Here is a 15,910-nt window from a genome sequence, read left to right on the forward strand (position 1 = left end):
ATAAAGAGAGATGAGGAATTATGGAAGAAGCCCAGAACTGGGAAATGGGAGCCAGGTGAGATGCTGACCCTCTCTGGACCTACGTGATGAGGAAGCTGAAATCTGCCACCTCCAAGGTTCTCTCTCGTTTTGTCTCTAGAACTGGATGCATCACCGGGACCTCTGGTTCTACCAGCTTCCCTCACGGAGAGAACACAACTCCCACCAGCTACTTAAAAAGGGCCTCCGAGGAGGGAGCCGTGAGCTGGATCCAGTTCTCCCCGAGGCTGAGAGGTGACGGCAGACGTCCAACAGCAATGGATCCAGAAGTGGGGAAAGGTCGTGCCGAAGAATAAGGGTTCTTGCAAGGCCTGACTCAGAGATGGCCCACGCCAGCCCCGGTGAAAGGCACAGACGGCGGTCCTTTATCCTTCTCAGGTCCGAGTGGGTAAAATCTGAAACAACCCTCCAAGGTCTTCAGGATCATGGCCTCTTCCGCTAAACATTTTTTACCAAGTGATAAGGCTGTCATTTGGGCTACGAGGGGGTGACCCTCTCTGTCTTCCAGGTGGCTTTTGCCCTAAATACTCCAGGGCACCATCCAAGTTATTCAGAGAATCCACTTCCCCGGAACATGCCCTAATGTGGTGCCCCAGCCGGGCCTCCCCCTGAGCCAGACGGGGCCCCTTGTGAGTGAGTCATGCGCGCTGGCAGAAAACCCCCCAGACTCTTGGCCTCGTTCTGAAGACGCATGCACTGCCGCCACTAGCTCCCTCCCAAGGCTTTCCTGAAATTTTTTAATGATTTCAAATCAAAGGAGAAATAAACACCTCTATTTTTCCAAATTTAGGAAAGGGACTAGACAAGGCAGAATCGAACAAGTATTTACTGAATACTCACTACCCGCCAAGCATGGACCAGGGACGATTTTAAACTATAAAACTTCATTTCTTCCCCACTGTGAACTTAAGGGGAGGGGTGGGAATTATTACTGCCCTTTAAGCAACGGGGAAACTGAGACGCAAAGAGGTTAAGTGCTTCGCCCAAAGATGTGCAGTGAGAAGGCAAGGGCACCGGGTCTACATCACCTGGGTTTTCCGATGCCAGAGACCACGGTGGGAGGAAGCAATAAGGGGGTGATCAAACCTGGCTCTACTGGACGCAAGCTCATTTTCTCCAGAGGGCACCCCTGTGTCACACAGGAGCCGTGTAAATAAGGACGGATCCGAGGTGACTCTGACAATGGGAGAGCCTTTGATTCTCAATTCCTTTGCTCTAGAGAAAGACCCTTGGAAGCAGCTCATGGATATGCCATCTAGGACACAGGATGGGGCGTGATTCCCGGCCGGGGATAGAAGTGATGCTTGCCAGAGGACATCCCAAAACCACATTCCACATCTCATTACATCCCAAAGATACAGCAAATGGATGCAGGCCAGTCACCGAGAAAGGTACACCTGACTAAGGACCTAAATAAATCCCATAGTAAAGGCCAGAGTCATGAATGAATTTTTAGTATCCAACAGGAAAGGGTGGTATCATCTCGAGATGATGAAGCTTGTTTTCAAAGGTAGCGGGCGGGCAGCTCTCACCACCACTTGGCCGCTCTGTCCCCTGAAAAGCCTGTCTACCTCCTCGAAGGTGTGGTCTGGCTGCTGACTTGCCCTCTCTCAGCTCTGCGATCAATGCACTTCAAAATAACCTGGCAGCTTCCCTGCAAAAGTCTCTTCCTCTCCTCCCGCCCTGGGCCTTGAGTGCCACATCTGTAAAACAAAGGATGTTCAGAAAACCCAGCCCCCCACTCCTGGAACGAGAAGGGGGCACACAACCTACTGTGGAAAACACAGTGACACGAACTAGTCCCCAGACTATCTGGGACCCTAGGGACTTCCACCTCCCCCTTCGCCTCACCTTCTTCCCATTCTACTAATTAATGAATTCTTTAAGTCTCTTAGGAACAGTCTCCTTCCTCCACTGCTTGACAGATGTGACCTGTAGCCCTGCAGGTGCACACAGCAGCCGGCCCCTCAGCCTCTCCCCATCAGTCACGTCTCCTGGGACTGGCTGCCCAGCTCCTGCTCTGGGTGCAGAGGTCCTCACTGGGGAATGAGGAGAGTTGGGGGACACACGCCATCTCACTTATACCACTTGTCATCAGAGGGAATAAAACAGTTGCCTTGCCTACACCACAGGAGGTTACAAGCTTCAAATGGGGGGCATGGGTGAAAGTATCTGCTCTCTCCTCTCTAAAGCCCTAATCAAATGTAAGGAATTACATATAAACATTGTGCTTTGAGTCACTTCTTGAGAGCAATCTCAGGAGACTTTGCTAATTGGCAACCGGAGGACATGAACTTCCTGCCTTTACAAAGGCATTTCTCACCATCCATCTCTACAAACCCCACACTCTAGACCAAGCTGTCCCATTCGGTGGCCCCTCGTGGCTATGGAGCACTTGAAATGTGGCCGGTGCGAGGCAGGATGTGCTAGAAATGGAAAATACATACAAGAATGTGGAGCCTTTCAATGATTTTCTGAAACTGATTACATGTTCAAAAGATAATATTCCACATATATTGGGCTAAATCAAATACATTATAAAAACTGAAACAAACGAATTAAGGAAAATGAATTTCACCTGTTCCCTTTTTCTTAACTTCAAACGTGGCTACTGGAAAAATCTGAGATTCCATGTGGCCTGTGTTACATTGGAGGGGACAGCACAGCTCTGGGCAACCTCCGCGCCCTGCCAAGAGTTTCTTCTTTGCCCTTCCTCTGTCTTCAGAGGGCTCTCTCATTCGCCAAGCCCCATCTCAAATAGCCACGTCCTCTTCTACAAGTCTTTCTTGGGCCTTGGGAGGATCCTCTGAATTTCCAAAAACACCATAGGGTCTCAAGCTCCGTAAGAGCAGGGTCTATACCCAATTAACCTTTGTCAATGACCTTAGCACCTAACACCTACACAGCAGATGCTGGTACATTTGGGAACTGGATGCCTAAATGAATGAAACAAAGAGAGGCCGATGGAAACGAAACTGACAGAGCCACGCTTGCAGAGAAGAGGTTGACAAGGCCAGGGGAAATCGTCCAGCACTCCTTGTTAGCCAGCCAAACTCAATTTCAAAGCATACCAACCCGGACATTTTCTAAACATCTTGATTCCTCAGACTTGAGGAAGTGACGCCAAAACTTTAATCCCTTTAGAGGGGAGTAAGACTTCTTAACAGAAATGGTGGCTTTCCCCCAAAGTGAGCAACAATGGGCATCCCTACTCATCGGTGACAGCGGCAGGACAAGTTCTTAATAAACATCTGAAAAGACACATGCAGTTAAGCTTGTGACATTGTACAGGCTCCAAGAGAAATGCTAATTTAAAAGTTTTTAGTCTCTGTCAAAGAGAGTGCCCAAATATCCTTGGGAGTGAGGTATGTAAAAAGTGAGTAGTAATAAGAGAAACCCTAACTGCTCCACGGTAATCTAGGCAGCCTTGCTACTGAAGACGGGATGGGCTTGTGGACCATCACATGCTTGGAGGTGTTCACTCAGGTAAGGGCTATTTACTTGGAGCCCAAATGTGGCTTTTTAAATTGCAAGTGGAATGGTGATGAGAGAATTTCTAAGGGAGATGCAACCTTAGGGAGAAAAGCAACTTTCCTAGCCCACGTCTGGTTTTTAATCCTCTCAGGAAACTCCAGAATCTTCTCTGAAGTTCTGCATCTGGACTCCCACCAATCCCGGGTTCACTCAGACCTTTCACAAAGCTCTCGGGATGAGAAATGCAAGATGTATTTCCCAAGAGGAAATTAAGCTCCTCTCAAGTGATGTGAGGCCCTTGCAGAGCAAGATGTTTGGATCCCTTCTCTCTACCTTCTTTTCCTTCAGCAGCAACAGGCTCAAACTTTCCTAGGAAGCTCTTAACTAACAGCCATTTTGATGAGACGGATTAAAAAATGGAGGCCCGAAGGAAGCATTCAGAGGCTGCTAAAAGCCCAAGCTCACAGGAGCAAATCTCCTGTTTTAGGAGTCTTGTTCCAGGTCAACACCCAAAAGCAAACAAAGCAAAATCTCATGGGCTTTTCTTGGTCTCCACGGCTGGAGTCTACCTAACTCGATGCTCAACTCAGTTCTCCTAGCCTCTGGAGTCCACCAGGAACAAAGCTGGGCCAGGCTTAGGGATGCCTGGAGATGCTCTGATCCTCCTCCTCCAGGGGGGTGGGGTCATAGCATCCACCATGCTGCTTCTGCATGTCTTCCCGTGCTTCTGCTTCACTCGCTCTTCTAAGGGTGCCTAACGGAACTTTCTCACATCCTCCATGGCCAGGAGCCAAGGAAAAGAAGCACCCAAGACTGTCTACTCTGGAGCCAAAGGAAGAGGTGCCCACTCTGGCCCAAACCCCATTTGTGAAATGCCTCCAAAATGCTCATTTCCACGGGCTTGGTTAAAGCAGACAGTGAGAGCACACTATCCAAGTGACTCTCCACCCAGATGGCCCTCATTAAAAAGCTGACACTCAGCTATGACTAAGAGTAAGTGCAACAGACATTTCAAGGAGCTCGTCCCCGATGCAGTACACAACCATCCCAGCTGGAGCCAAGCCCCCAGCAGCCTCCCTGTCCCCAGACACCCTGCACTCCTCCCGGGGTCAGCAGCAGCCCTGGAGTTTCTCCCAACCAACTGGGGGGAAATATGTAAACAAGTCATTAGGGAGGGAGGCTATCGGGACCCCGACGGTCCGTAAGGTAGCTGGGTCTCTGCAAGGGCTCTTGCTCTGTCACTCACTCGAAGGAAGGGCTATGACCCAGGCTTGGGGGTAATCAGCCACACGTCCCACGGGGCCCTGCTACTTAGCTCTTAAACAAGCCTCAGAGAGGAAACCAGGAGTCCCGGCCAACAGGGGAAAATGGCCACTTTCTGCTCAACAGTCTCAAGGCTAAGGTTCTACGATTTAGATGGTATTCCCAAAAAAGCCCTGGGCCGGAGGTGCAAAGGGCAGGGCACATCTGCAGAGGAAACAGTCACCTTAATTACCATGTCTAGAGAAAGTGCGATTTCATTACAGCCTCCAAACTACTGCCCAAAGGAGGAAACCAGAGAAGTGTTTTCAATTTGAAAGAGGCTGGAAAGGAGAGGGTGAGAGAAAACTCTCCCCACCCTCCTGCAACTTTAGAGCCAGAAAGGGCTTTGCTACCTCGGAGGTTAGAACCAGAAAAACTCTCCACAGCCCAATCCCTTTCAAACCTGCAGCCGGTACTGACTTGGTAAAACGCCCCCCCTTTAGTCTCCGGGAGCTGCCGCCCAAAGAACTCCTTTAAAACACCCAGGGAGCGACATCCCGGGGCCTCCCTCCCACGCCCGGGCCGCTGCGCCCCGGGCTCGCTCCAGGGAGGGTGGAAAAGGGACGCGTGACGCCACCGCCGGGAGGCCCGAGACCCGCCGGCGGGCTCTGGACGGGGTCAGACGTTCCCGCAGCTCCAGCTGTAACTGAAGGGAGGCGAATGCAATGCTTTGGTTCCAGAAACTTCCGTCAGGGCCAGTTCTGGGTCAGACCACCTCTAGCAGAGGAGATGGGCCACCCCCGAAAAACCTGGCCCCCTCTCCTACGATGCTTCTTTTCCGCACGAGCCAGAAAGCACCACCTCCATATCAGATCCTAAATAACTTGGCATCCAGGGTAACTTCTCTTCTCCTCAAATCCCAACGCCTCATCCCCAAGTCTTAAGAAATCTTAAAGAGCGAGGTGGTAAGGCCAAGTTGAAGAATCCCAGTTTTAATCTGGGGGAGGGGGGAGGGGGGAGGGAGGAAAGGGGATGTTCTTGTGACTGCGGTGTACCCGTGTGGGGTGAAACGGAACCAGATGCGGCGGCTACATCTGGAAAATGGGGGCGGGGGGGAGTGGGGAGTGGGGAGAAAGACACCGCAGAAACTTTGAAAAGGGCTAAAGCTTCTGGGCCCAGAAAGGAGAAGCAGGCTTCACCGCTCCCCATCGCCCCCACCCCCCACCCAAAGGCGTCTGGCTGCCTTCACAGACTATGAGTTAAATGAACTCCGACTACAAAGTCAACAAATTCCTCTGCAAATGAGCGTTCTAGACCCTCTTCTCCTAACCCCAAACATAACGGGAAAGCGGAGCGGGGGCAGAGGGTTCTGGGCCCGAGAAGCAACCTGCATCGCAGCCGAGTGAACCTCACGGGACAAAACCCTCATCCCTTCCCCCACCTCCTCGAACCAGATTGGAACTGAACATTCCCCTCCCCCCCGACCCCATAATGGGGCTTAACATCACCCGCTGGGCGCCCTCCCCTTCCCCAAACTTCCGATCCTTTCAGAGATGGACTAAGTCGAAGATAAGCGCCTCTGGAAAAGGGAATTCCTTTCTCGCTCTCCGCTAAAGCAGATTCAGCCATTTGGTGACGACACCCCCTGAAAACCTATTCGAGGAGAAGCTAACCCACCCCTCCACTTCCTTCCCCCTTCAGGCGCCCAGCCGCCCACCCACCCGCAACCGCGACGCCAGACCTTCCCGGAGGTGGAAAAGGACTTAGAAAGACCCCGGCTTTTTAGCGTGCCACCCAAAGCTACCTGCTGGATTGGGGTGAGTCCCCACGGGTGGACTAAAAGGAGATGGAGTGGAATGCAGCGCGCGCGCGCACACACACAAACACCACCTCGCTGCCCACTCCCGCCCGCCTCCCCAGTCCCAGGAAACTGAGGGCCGCCGCCGCCTCGGCCCCGGCCCTGTCCCTGCCCGGACTCACCGCCGAGCCGCCGCTGCCTCGCCACCTCCCCAGCGCGAGTTGGCGGAAAAGTTGGGCGGCGGGCGGATCGGCGGGACCGGCTCGGGGAGGGGGCGCAGGAGGCGACGCGAGTGGAGGAAAGGGAGGGGAGACAAAAGGGGGGCGCCGAACGCTGGGGAGGGAGCCGGGGGTGGAGGGGGGCGGGTAACGTGTGGAGGGAGGCGCCGGACCTGACTGGGTTGCGGCCGGGGAGAGCGCGCAGCCGGGAGGCTCCAGAGCCGGGGGCCGTTCGCGACGCGGAGCCCAGCCCGGATCCGGGGGCTCCGCGGCTCTTACCTCACTCGGCGCTGCGGTTCCGCCTCTGGAGGGTCCGCCGTGGCTTGTGCGGGCGGGCGGGCGCCCGCGTCCCCGGCTCCGGCCCGCCGCCCCCGGGCTCCGCTCGGGTCCTGGCGGGGCCGCGAGAGCCCCACAGCCGGCGCTCGACTCCCAGTGGCGCTCGGAGCTCGGCGCCTCCGGCCCGGGCGGGAACAATGGAGCCGAAGCTGGTGCCCCGGAGGCGGGGCGTGGGGAGGGCTCCGGTCCGCCGCCCGGGATCTCCAGACCCCGTGGCCCCCCTCTCCAGCACCGGGCGGCGGCCCTCACGCTTCTGGAAGCCCGGGCTCCATAGCCCTGAGGGGGCCCCGGCGCCGCGGCGTGCCCGACTGCCGCACTGGTCCCCTGCGCCCCGCGGGGCGCCCCTCGGACCGGAGAAAAGTCCTCAGGCTCCGCTGCTCTTCCAGCTGCGGCGCGCACTGGCGGCCGGGCAAGGCGAGGTCGCCGCAATGCGCTAGGCAGAGTCTCGGTCCTGTCCGGACGTCGCCGCCCAGCTCCGGGCACAGCCCGGGCTCCTCCGCGCGCTGAGGCTGGACCAGAGTTCGGGCTCCCGCTCGTCGCCGCCGCCGCCGCCGAAGCCGCCGCACCAGTGCTCGCAGGAGCGCTCCGAGCGCTGTGCGCCGGCGGGGCGCGAGGACTCGCTCTCTGACTCCCACCCCGCGCTGGTCCCTCCTCCTCCTCCTCCCCCTGCAGCTGCCTGCTGGGCCTTGTAGTTTCCGAGCCGCGGCCCCCGAGAAGGGGGAGCGGGCTGAGCCGCCCCGCGCTCCGCTGCTCCTTTTCTGCGGTCTGGCCTCCTTTGGCGCGCGTGCCCCTCCATCTGAGCACCGCCAGGAGCGCGCCCAAATTTCGGGTGGTGGCCGAATGAGCAGTTGTGGGGATGAGGTGGGGGGACGCTGTAGCCCTGAGGTTGCACGTGGTAGCACGGGCTTTGGAGTCGGACTGCGTGCCTTGGGGAAACGATGTTCTCGCTCTGCATCTCAGTTTTCTCATCTGTAAAAGGGGGGGGATAAGAGTACTTTCCGCATAGATCTGAGGATTAAATGAGAGCCTGGCACATAGTTACTCACTAAATCCAAGCTGCTTTTATTCATGAGAAGATCTGCTCCCTCCTCAGACCCTTCACTTTCCCCAGCCACACAGCCTAGGTTTTGTGGTCCAGGGAGCTGGGTTTTGTAAATTCTACAGCACCGTTCTTGGCCTCCAGAAGTCGTCAGCCTGCGGAGAACGTTTCGGAAGCAAAGAGTGAGTGAGAGGAGTCGGGTGGGGGGGGCGGTGTTGTTGGTTTGGAAATTAATCAGAGCCCACCCAGCGCACACTCCAGTACTCTATGGAACCCGAGGAAAAGTGGCTAAAATGCCCTTTCCCCGGGGTCCTTCCTCAGAGTGGTGTAATCTAGTGGTTCCCTAATCCAGATGGCCATCTGTCCTCCGAGGAACTTCTAAAAAAATACAAACTCTTAGACCTGCTCAGACTCAGGAATCGGCTGTCCCAAGAAGGAGCAAAGAGTTTTTTTTTTTTTTTTTTTCTACCGCTCCCACTGGGTCAGTAGGGGACCACCGGCAGGGTGAGAAGTATGTCATCCTAGGTATGAAAGACACCTCCATTATGGCCCACTACTTATGAACTGTTTGATTTTGGACAGGTCATGCATCTGAAAGAAATCAAGGCCTGTTTATATATTTTCCCCCAGTTGGTTGGGACTGCCTCACAAAGCTGTCACCAGAATCAAATGAAATAATGGATGTCAGTGCATTCAAAGTGCTAGTTTTGATATAAGTAAAGTGACTATGGAAGTTAATGGTAGGGTCTGTTCCCTCATTCTCACCTAACCCACAAGATTCCGGAAGCTCAAAAACTGAATAAGATAACCCCCTCCACCCCCACCCCTACCATTTAAGGAAAGGGTCTCCAAGTTATTTTTTTTTTCTTTCCTTCTTTCTTTCTTTTTCTTCTTCTTCTTCTTTTTTTTTTTGTTGTTGTTGTTTTTGGCCATGCAGCACGGCTTGTGGGATCTTAGTTCCCCAACCAGGGATCGAACCTGGTCCTAGCAGTGAAAGCTAAAACACTGGGCCGCCATGATCACTATAGTGTCATTCACATAGTAGGAGCTCAATAAATGTTTATGGACTGATTGAAGAGTAAATAAATAAATATTTATGCAAGTGAAGGAAAATTAAGCTAAATAAAAAGCAGGAACTCACATATTTGTAGAGTAAATGGACTTCAGTCATTGTTTATAGGGTTATTCCCCCTATAAGCCTATCTCTCCGCCCTTCAACCTTTCTGCTCCTGAACAGACTCTATTTATCCTCCCATATAAGCTGCCCATCCATTAGGCCTCCTTCATTTCATTTTATGATTTTTAATAAATTTATTTATTTATTTATGCCTGTGTTCTGTCTTCGCTGCTGCACGCGGGCTTTCTCTAGTTGTGGCGAGCGGGGGCTCCTCTTCATTGCGGTGCGCGGGCTTCTCATTGCGGTGGCTTCTCTTGTTGCAGAGCACGGGCTCTAGGTGCACAGGCTTCAGTAGTTGTGGCCTGCGAGCTCTAGAGCACAGGCTCAGTAGTTGTGGCCCATGGGCTTAGTTGCTCTGCGGCATGTGGGATCTTCCCGGACCAGGGATTGAACCTGTGTCCCCTGCAATGGCAGGTGGATTCTTAGCCACTACGCCACCAGGGAAGTCCCCCTCCTTCATTATTTTTTTCTTTTTTTTTTTTTTTCCCCCTCCTTCATTTTAAATCATGCTCATTCCAGGCCTGTTAGAAGGCCAAACTCACACCCCTCCCCCTTGGAGGGTCCTTCCCAGCCAGTCCGAGCTCTATCAGTCCCTGGAACCTCTAGTGACCTTCTGGTATATCCCATTGGTTTGATATTTAACATTACTTTGTTAGTTGTCTTTTTTTTCTTGCCGTACGCTGGCCTCTCACTGTCGCGGCCTCTCCCGTTGCGGAGCACAGGCTCCAGACGCGCAGGCTCAGCGGCCACGGCTCACGGGCCCAGCCGCTCCGCGGCACGTGGGATCCTCCCGGACCGGGGCACGAACCCGTGTCCCCTGCATCGGCAGGCGGACTCGCAACCACTGCGCCACCAGGGAAGCCCAAAACAGGTTTTGTTTTAAATCCAGCCCTTTTGCCTTCTGATTTAAAAGCACTTTAGGAGTATCTTGAACCCCAAAGACAAGGCTGAAGAACATGTCCTTGGTTTGAAGAGAAAGAAAATGGTTTGGATGCCTGCCTGTTTGGTGTTGAACGGCATGGACCTGGGGCTGAACAAATTTCTCTGTAGATGTAGCAAGAAACCAAAATGAAAGCAAGTGGTCAGCTTGATAGCTCTCCCACCCCAGTTCTCAGGGAAACCGCCAAAGACAGCGCAATGGGGAAGGTGAGAAACCCAGGGAACGAACGAACGGCCTGTCCACAGACCACAGACTGGGATCCTGAATAACTGAGAGCTCGAGTCTTCTCTCCTCCCAGCCCAGCTCCCCTTCGGAGCCGCTGCTCGCCCCTCCTCTTCCTGAAGTGCAGACCCTCCACTTCAGGATGGGCCCCAGGCCGTTGGAGGGAGAGCCTCCCCAGGGCCGCTGCAGGCAGAGGGGGTCAGGCAGTGGCCCTGCTGCCTCTGTCCTGCTCTGAGGACGCCTGGCACCTTGCCTCCCCGCACAGAAACGTAATCTTCCCTCCAAGATAACAAAGAGCTGGGAGGGTCAGGGAGGATTTGTAGGCCCCTTGCCCTGCTAGCGAGATGTCTGAGGGGGGTATAGAGGCCCTCACTGGCTCGAGGACCTGCTAACCAGCTGGGGGCCTGTTGCCTCTTGCATCTGTGGGAGGAGGGAGAGCGGTGCTGAATGAAACCGAGGGGAAGAGAGCTCTCCCCAAAGCCCGATCGGGTGTCTTTGTTTGGAAACACTGCAGAAAATCCCTTCCCTTTCCCTCCAGTGTCCTCAGACGTCTTCCACGGAGGAGGCAGCCCTTCCCCTCCCCGGGGCTTCCCTGCTCCATCAGAGTTTGGTGATTTTAGGGCTCAGCTTTTTCCCGCCAGGGATGCTCACCCCCTGCTCCCCTGGCTTGGTCCTGCGGAGTTAACCCCTCTCTGTTATGGAAGAAGTTGGGGGAGGCCAGCAACCTCTACACCCACTGGGGCAGGGTGGGCCGGAGAGCCACTCCAGCTGGCCTCGGGAGCTGGACTGGTGGGGGTCCGGCAGAGGCTCAGCTCCGAGGGCTGGTTGCAGGGGGGCATACTCGGGAGGAGGGAACTGTCTGGGTTTCTCCCTCCACAGTGGAGGTTCCCAGGTCCCTGGGAGCAGGTGGGCAGCCTAGCCTTTTGCCCCAGGCCCCTGGAGTTAGGGAGAAGCAGCCAGTTACCATCTGGCAGCCATTTGGTGACCCCCGGCTGTTCTCAGCACAGCTTCGGCCTATCAGGGAAGGGAGGGTCTTGTTTGGCTTGGTGTTCCTGTAAATAACATTTCACTCTCTCCGACCAACTGGGAGTGGGAAACGGAGCTGTCAGCCGCGGCAGCTCAGCTTCTCTGGCTCTGGTGCCACATTCATTCACCGGGCACTGGGGCAGGGGTTGGCGGTGCGTGGGACACGTCTCATGGGCCAGGTACTGTGCCGGGCACGGTGGATCCGAAGATGAACGAGATGGAGGTGCAGCCTCTGGGAGCTGACAGTCTGGTCGGGGAGACCAGGAGCACCTGCAGGGTGTCTGGGGAGGGGACATCAGGAAAAGAGACGGCTCAAGGGAAGTGATGCCTGAACCTTGAAGGCTGACAGCATGTGAAACCCACAAGCTCAGGCCGGATGATTGAGGAAGGCAAGACTGGAGAGTTTGTGCAGGGGTGTTGATTATCTTCTGTATTATCTTGCTCTGGAGAGATGAACTCCATGCCTGGCGCAGAGCAAGTGCTCAATATATGGTAACCTTGTTCTTATATTTTAGCCCAGGAACACCTCTTTCGGAGCCTTTTTTCTCCAGGTATCTTTGTGGTGTTACCATCCAATCACCACCACCCTCAGATTCTCTGTCTCCCAAGACCTGGAGTAAAGGATATATTTTTCCCACTTATCTCCCCCTTCCTTGTTGGCCCCATCAAGATAAGCAGCCCCTTTTGTTACAGATTTAACTGTGAAACAAGAAGAAAATCACAAGAACACATATGGAGAAGCTAACAAGTCTTATAAAACCTCCACGATCCTAACAGCTGTGGTTGCTGGTCTAGGTTTCAGACCCCCTTCGGGATGCTCATGGCAAACCAGCTGGCCTTTTGTCCTCTGCTTTTCTTCAGAGCTCCCTAAACCCTCCCCTCTTTCTGACCCCAACCTACAAACCCTCTCCCAGTCAAAGTTGCCCATCCAAACCACCATGCTGGGGACTGGAGAGGTGACAGAGAGACAGCGGCTGAACAGTGGGCATTTGCATTTCTGAGGACTCCCCAGGAGTAGAGAACCCGGTTCCTGAGGCTTCTGCCCTGCCCAGGGACAAAGATCAAAGTTGCAGGGTTAGACTGGGATACTTGAGGATTCAACTTTGAAGTGGATTCCATCCAAGGATATGCTAACAAAAGTTTCAGATGACCTCTCCTGGGTTGTTAAGAACTTTTGGTGATATCGGGATGGGTGGGGTCAGAGAGGAAGAGAATTTAAAAATAGACAGTGTTAGGTTAGGAAAGATAGACATGCATTTTGAAAGATGGGAAGGTAAAGGTGTCAGCGAGGGTGTGGGAAAACGGGCACCCCAAACCCTTGTTGCGGGGAGTGCTGATTGGATAGACTCCTTGTGGACCATGTCATAATATTTATCAACATTTAAAAGGTACATGCTTCACATACTCTTTGACCCAACAATATACAGATGTCCTTGCATATGTGTAGAAAGACCGTGCATATAATGTATATATAGATATGTGTATATGATATACATGATAATCATTGCAGCGTCGTGATTGCAAAACACTGAAAACAATGTACTGACTGGTTCACAGGGGACCTGGTGAAATAAATCACGGTAAGTCTGTAAATGCAAAGTTGTGCATCTGTTAAAAGGAATAAGAAGTATCTATATGCAAGGGAATGAACAAGAAGCTTTGTACTGTATGTATAACAGATCACTTGTGTTAAAGAAAAAAAAAACCAGGGGCACACACCCCCTTACACATACAGAGACCTACATACGTATATATTGATATATAAGTAGAATTACCTGGAAGGAAACTCACACACACATACAACAGGTGAATTGAATGTCTAGGGGGGCAGACGTGGGAAGGGGGCTTTCAAACTACCTTGTCTGGTACTATTTAAAAATTTCATCGTGTGCCTATATATTTTCCTCTTGTTGAATGTCATTCTTCTGTTTAAAACAAAACAAAGGTTTATTAGCCAAACCGTTAAGAGTGGTTTCTTTTGGGATATGATTATAGGAGACTTACACTTTTTTTTTACACGCATTTGCATCGTTTGAGGTTTGGGGAAGGAGTGTGTTACAGGGTGGCCTGTACGGTTGAGCAGGTTGCATCCTGGGTGTATGTTTCAGGGGCTGGAATTCTGTGTGCTGCTGCCCTTACCTCTGCCCAGAGAAGTGGCACCTTCTTCTGCCCCTGACCGGGTACTACTTTTATGATCAGCAAAATGATAATAATACTAATTATTATAGCATATGTGGAAAAAGCAAACGTGCACCGAGTGCTATGATTTTATCTTTAGGCAAGAAGAGTGATCATGAAGACATGTCCTGCCCAGGCAAGTCCACTGGGACAGCATTTAAGTGGCCATGCTCAGGCCTTCACAGATGTGCCTAATCCCTCACCCACAGTGACCCACAACCCAAGACACCCTGCGAAATGGCCCGTCATCTGAAGAGAGAGAGGGACAATGTGAAAGCTTATTTCCAAAATTGCAGAGGTTTGGACAATGCAAATGGATTCAGGAAGGGCTGCATTATGAGTCTTTCCTGATTATGACCCCTCTGATTATGAGTCTTTCCTGAAACCTGCTCTCCTCCACGCCAGCCAGTGCAGGGCCGTCGGGAAGCCTGCCTGAGTCAGAAGCTGGGCCCTTTCCCGCAGTGCCCTGCACCCCACGCGTGGCTTTGGTCAGCAGCCGAAGGGGGGTGTAAGCTGAGTGAGCTGGGGTGGATTTCTGAGACCTAACTAGGAAGCAATCCAGATGGGTGTTCAATCTTCCAGGAAGTTTCTCACCAAGGCTAGGCAAAGGCTAATAATTCACTGTCGTATTCCTAAAGCCACTTGTTTGACTCTGATAGGTTTCCAAGCATGTGAGCTTATTTTCTAAGAAGTGGATAGAAAATGCAAATAGCAGTGTTAGGTGTGATCTCTCTGCTTAAGCCTTTTAAAAAAATGTTTTCTTTGGCATCCCCAATAGCTAATAGTTAATGAATACTTGCCATGCAGACACCTTGCTACGTGCTTTTACATTTGCTAAGTGAGGTCATCTCATTTAAACCGCACAACGAGAGAGGTATGACTCCCATTTCACAGATGAGAAAACTGAGGCTTGGGGAGGCTAACTGGACCCACAAGTGACAAGATAAGGAAGCCAGGCTACAAATCCAGACAGTCTGACTCCAGAGCCTTGACTGCCAGCCATTTTACCTCAGGAAAAGAAGCTGCTCTTGATTTAGCAGTGTCTGCAGAAGAGACTTTAAAATCGCTCTTTCTCTGAAAACTCAGTTATTTAAAAAATAAAAAAGTTTAAACCACAGCAAACAGAATTGTCACAGTTTGAGTGTGTATTTTAAAGACAACTTGTTATTAATCTGCTTGAATCAATACCAGTGCCATTTTTTCTGAAACAGTTCTGCCCTGTGGGATCTTGTGAGTGTGTGTGTGTGTGTGTGTGTGTGTGTGTGTGTGTGTGTGTGTGAGGTAGGGTGGTGGGGAAAAAAAGAGCTAAAATCTGGCACCAGTGGGCCCAAGTCTCAGTGTCACTTAGGGGTGTCGCTAGGTTTCAGAATCACTTTGCTCAAGTTCACCTGGTCCCATAGGAGCTGTTGTTCAGGAATTAGACGTTAAAACTGAAGCAGGGGCTTGGGAAAATATGGAAGGCATTTTTAAGGAGACTCAACCAGCCAGTGCAGAAACTGTATTTTAAGTAACCATATCTCTGTTATGAATAGGTCCACAGGGAATTGAGATGGAAAGAATCTTTCAAATCAAATGTGCTTTCTGCTAGGTATGTTTCAAGTTTATTTTTCATTTTAATCTTTTTCCATACCCCCAGCCCCTCCCGCTTATAATCCCATCTCCTGTCTTTCAAAGTTTGGAGAAGAGGGGCAAGGGGCGGCATTCTGATTAGAGAAATGGTCTGGTTTTTTACCTGGCTGCTGGCTTACCCTCACCAGAAACTCTTATTTGGCTGTGGTATTTTCTTGCCTCTATAAAAGATCCCAGGGAGTTCCCTGGTGGTCCAGTGGTTAAGACTTGGTGCTTTCACTACCAAGGGCGTGGGTTCAATCCCTGGTTGGGGAACTAAGATCCCGTAAGCTGCACGGCACAGCCAAAAGAAAAAAAGAAAGAAAGATCCCAGAAGCAGGTCTATATATAATTCAGGCCACTAGTTGCCTAAATGAGAGCTGTGCTTAATAGTATGATTCCAGACCCAGGTCTTAAATGCAGTAAACATCATGAAACAATCGGGGAGAAAGTTAGGACAAAAAGTTGAATGTGTGGGTGAAGGAAGGGAACCATCCTTCCTTGAAGAAAGACTAGCACCCAACTCGGACTGTGTGTCCCTGTTAGTAACCCTGTTGCTCCACCAGGAGGGCCACGGCAGCGCCCTGGCAATCGGTTCTGATGCTGCAAAGTC

At 52.1% G+C, this 15,910-nt stretch overlaps 1 protein-coding gene across 2 annotated transcripts in view; it reads right to left on the minus strand.

The window, feature by feature from the left end:
• Positions 1 to 7,332, minus strand: part of FGFR1 (fibroblast growth factor receptor 1) — a 49,498-nt gene extending 42,166 nt beyond the window's left edge. For both annotated transcript variants that reach the window (XM_067022769.1, XM_067022768.1), the window contains exon 1: positions 7,051 to 7,332. The gene's annotated coding sequence lies outside the window, so the exon portion shown is untranslated. The remainder of the gene's footprint in view (positions 1 to 7,050) is intronic.
• Between the last annotated feature and the right edge of the window lie 8,578 nt (positions 7,333 to 15,910).

The sequence above is a fragment of the Kogia breviceps genome, chromosome 20 (genome assembly GCF_026419965.1).
Source record: "Kogia breviceps isolate mKogBre1 chromosome 20, mKogBre1 haplotype 1, whole genome shotgun sequence".
Taxonomy (NCBI): domain Eukaryota; kingdom Metazoa; phylum Chordata; class Mammalia; order Artiodactyla; family Physeteridae; genus Kogia; species Kogia breviceps.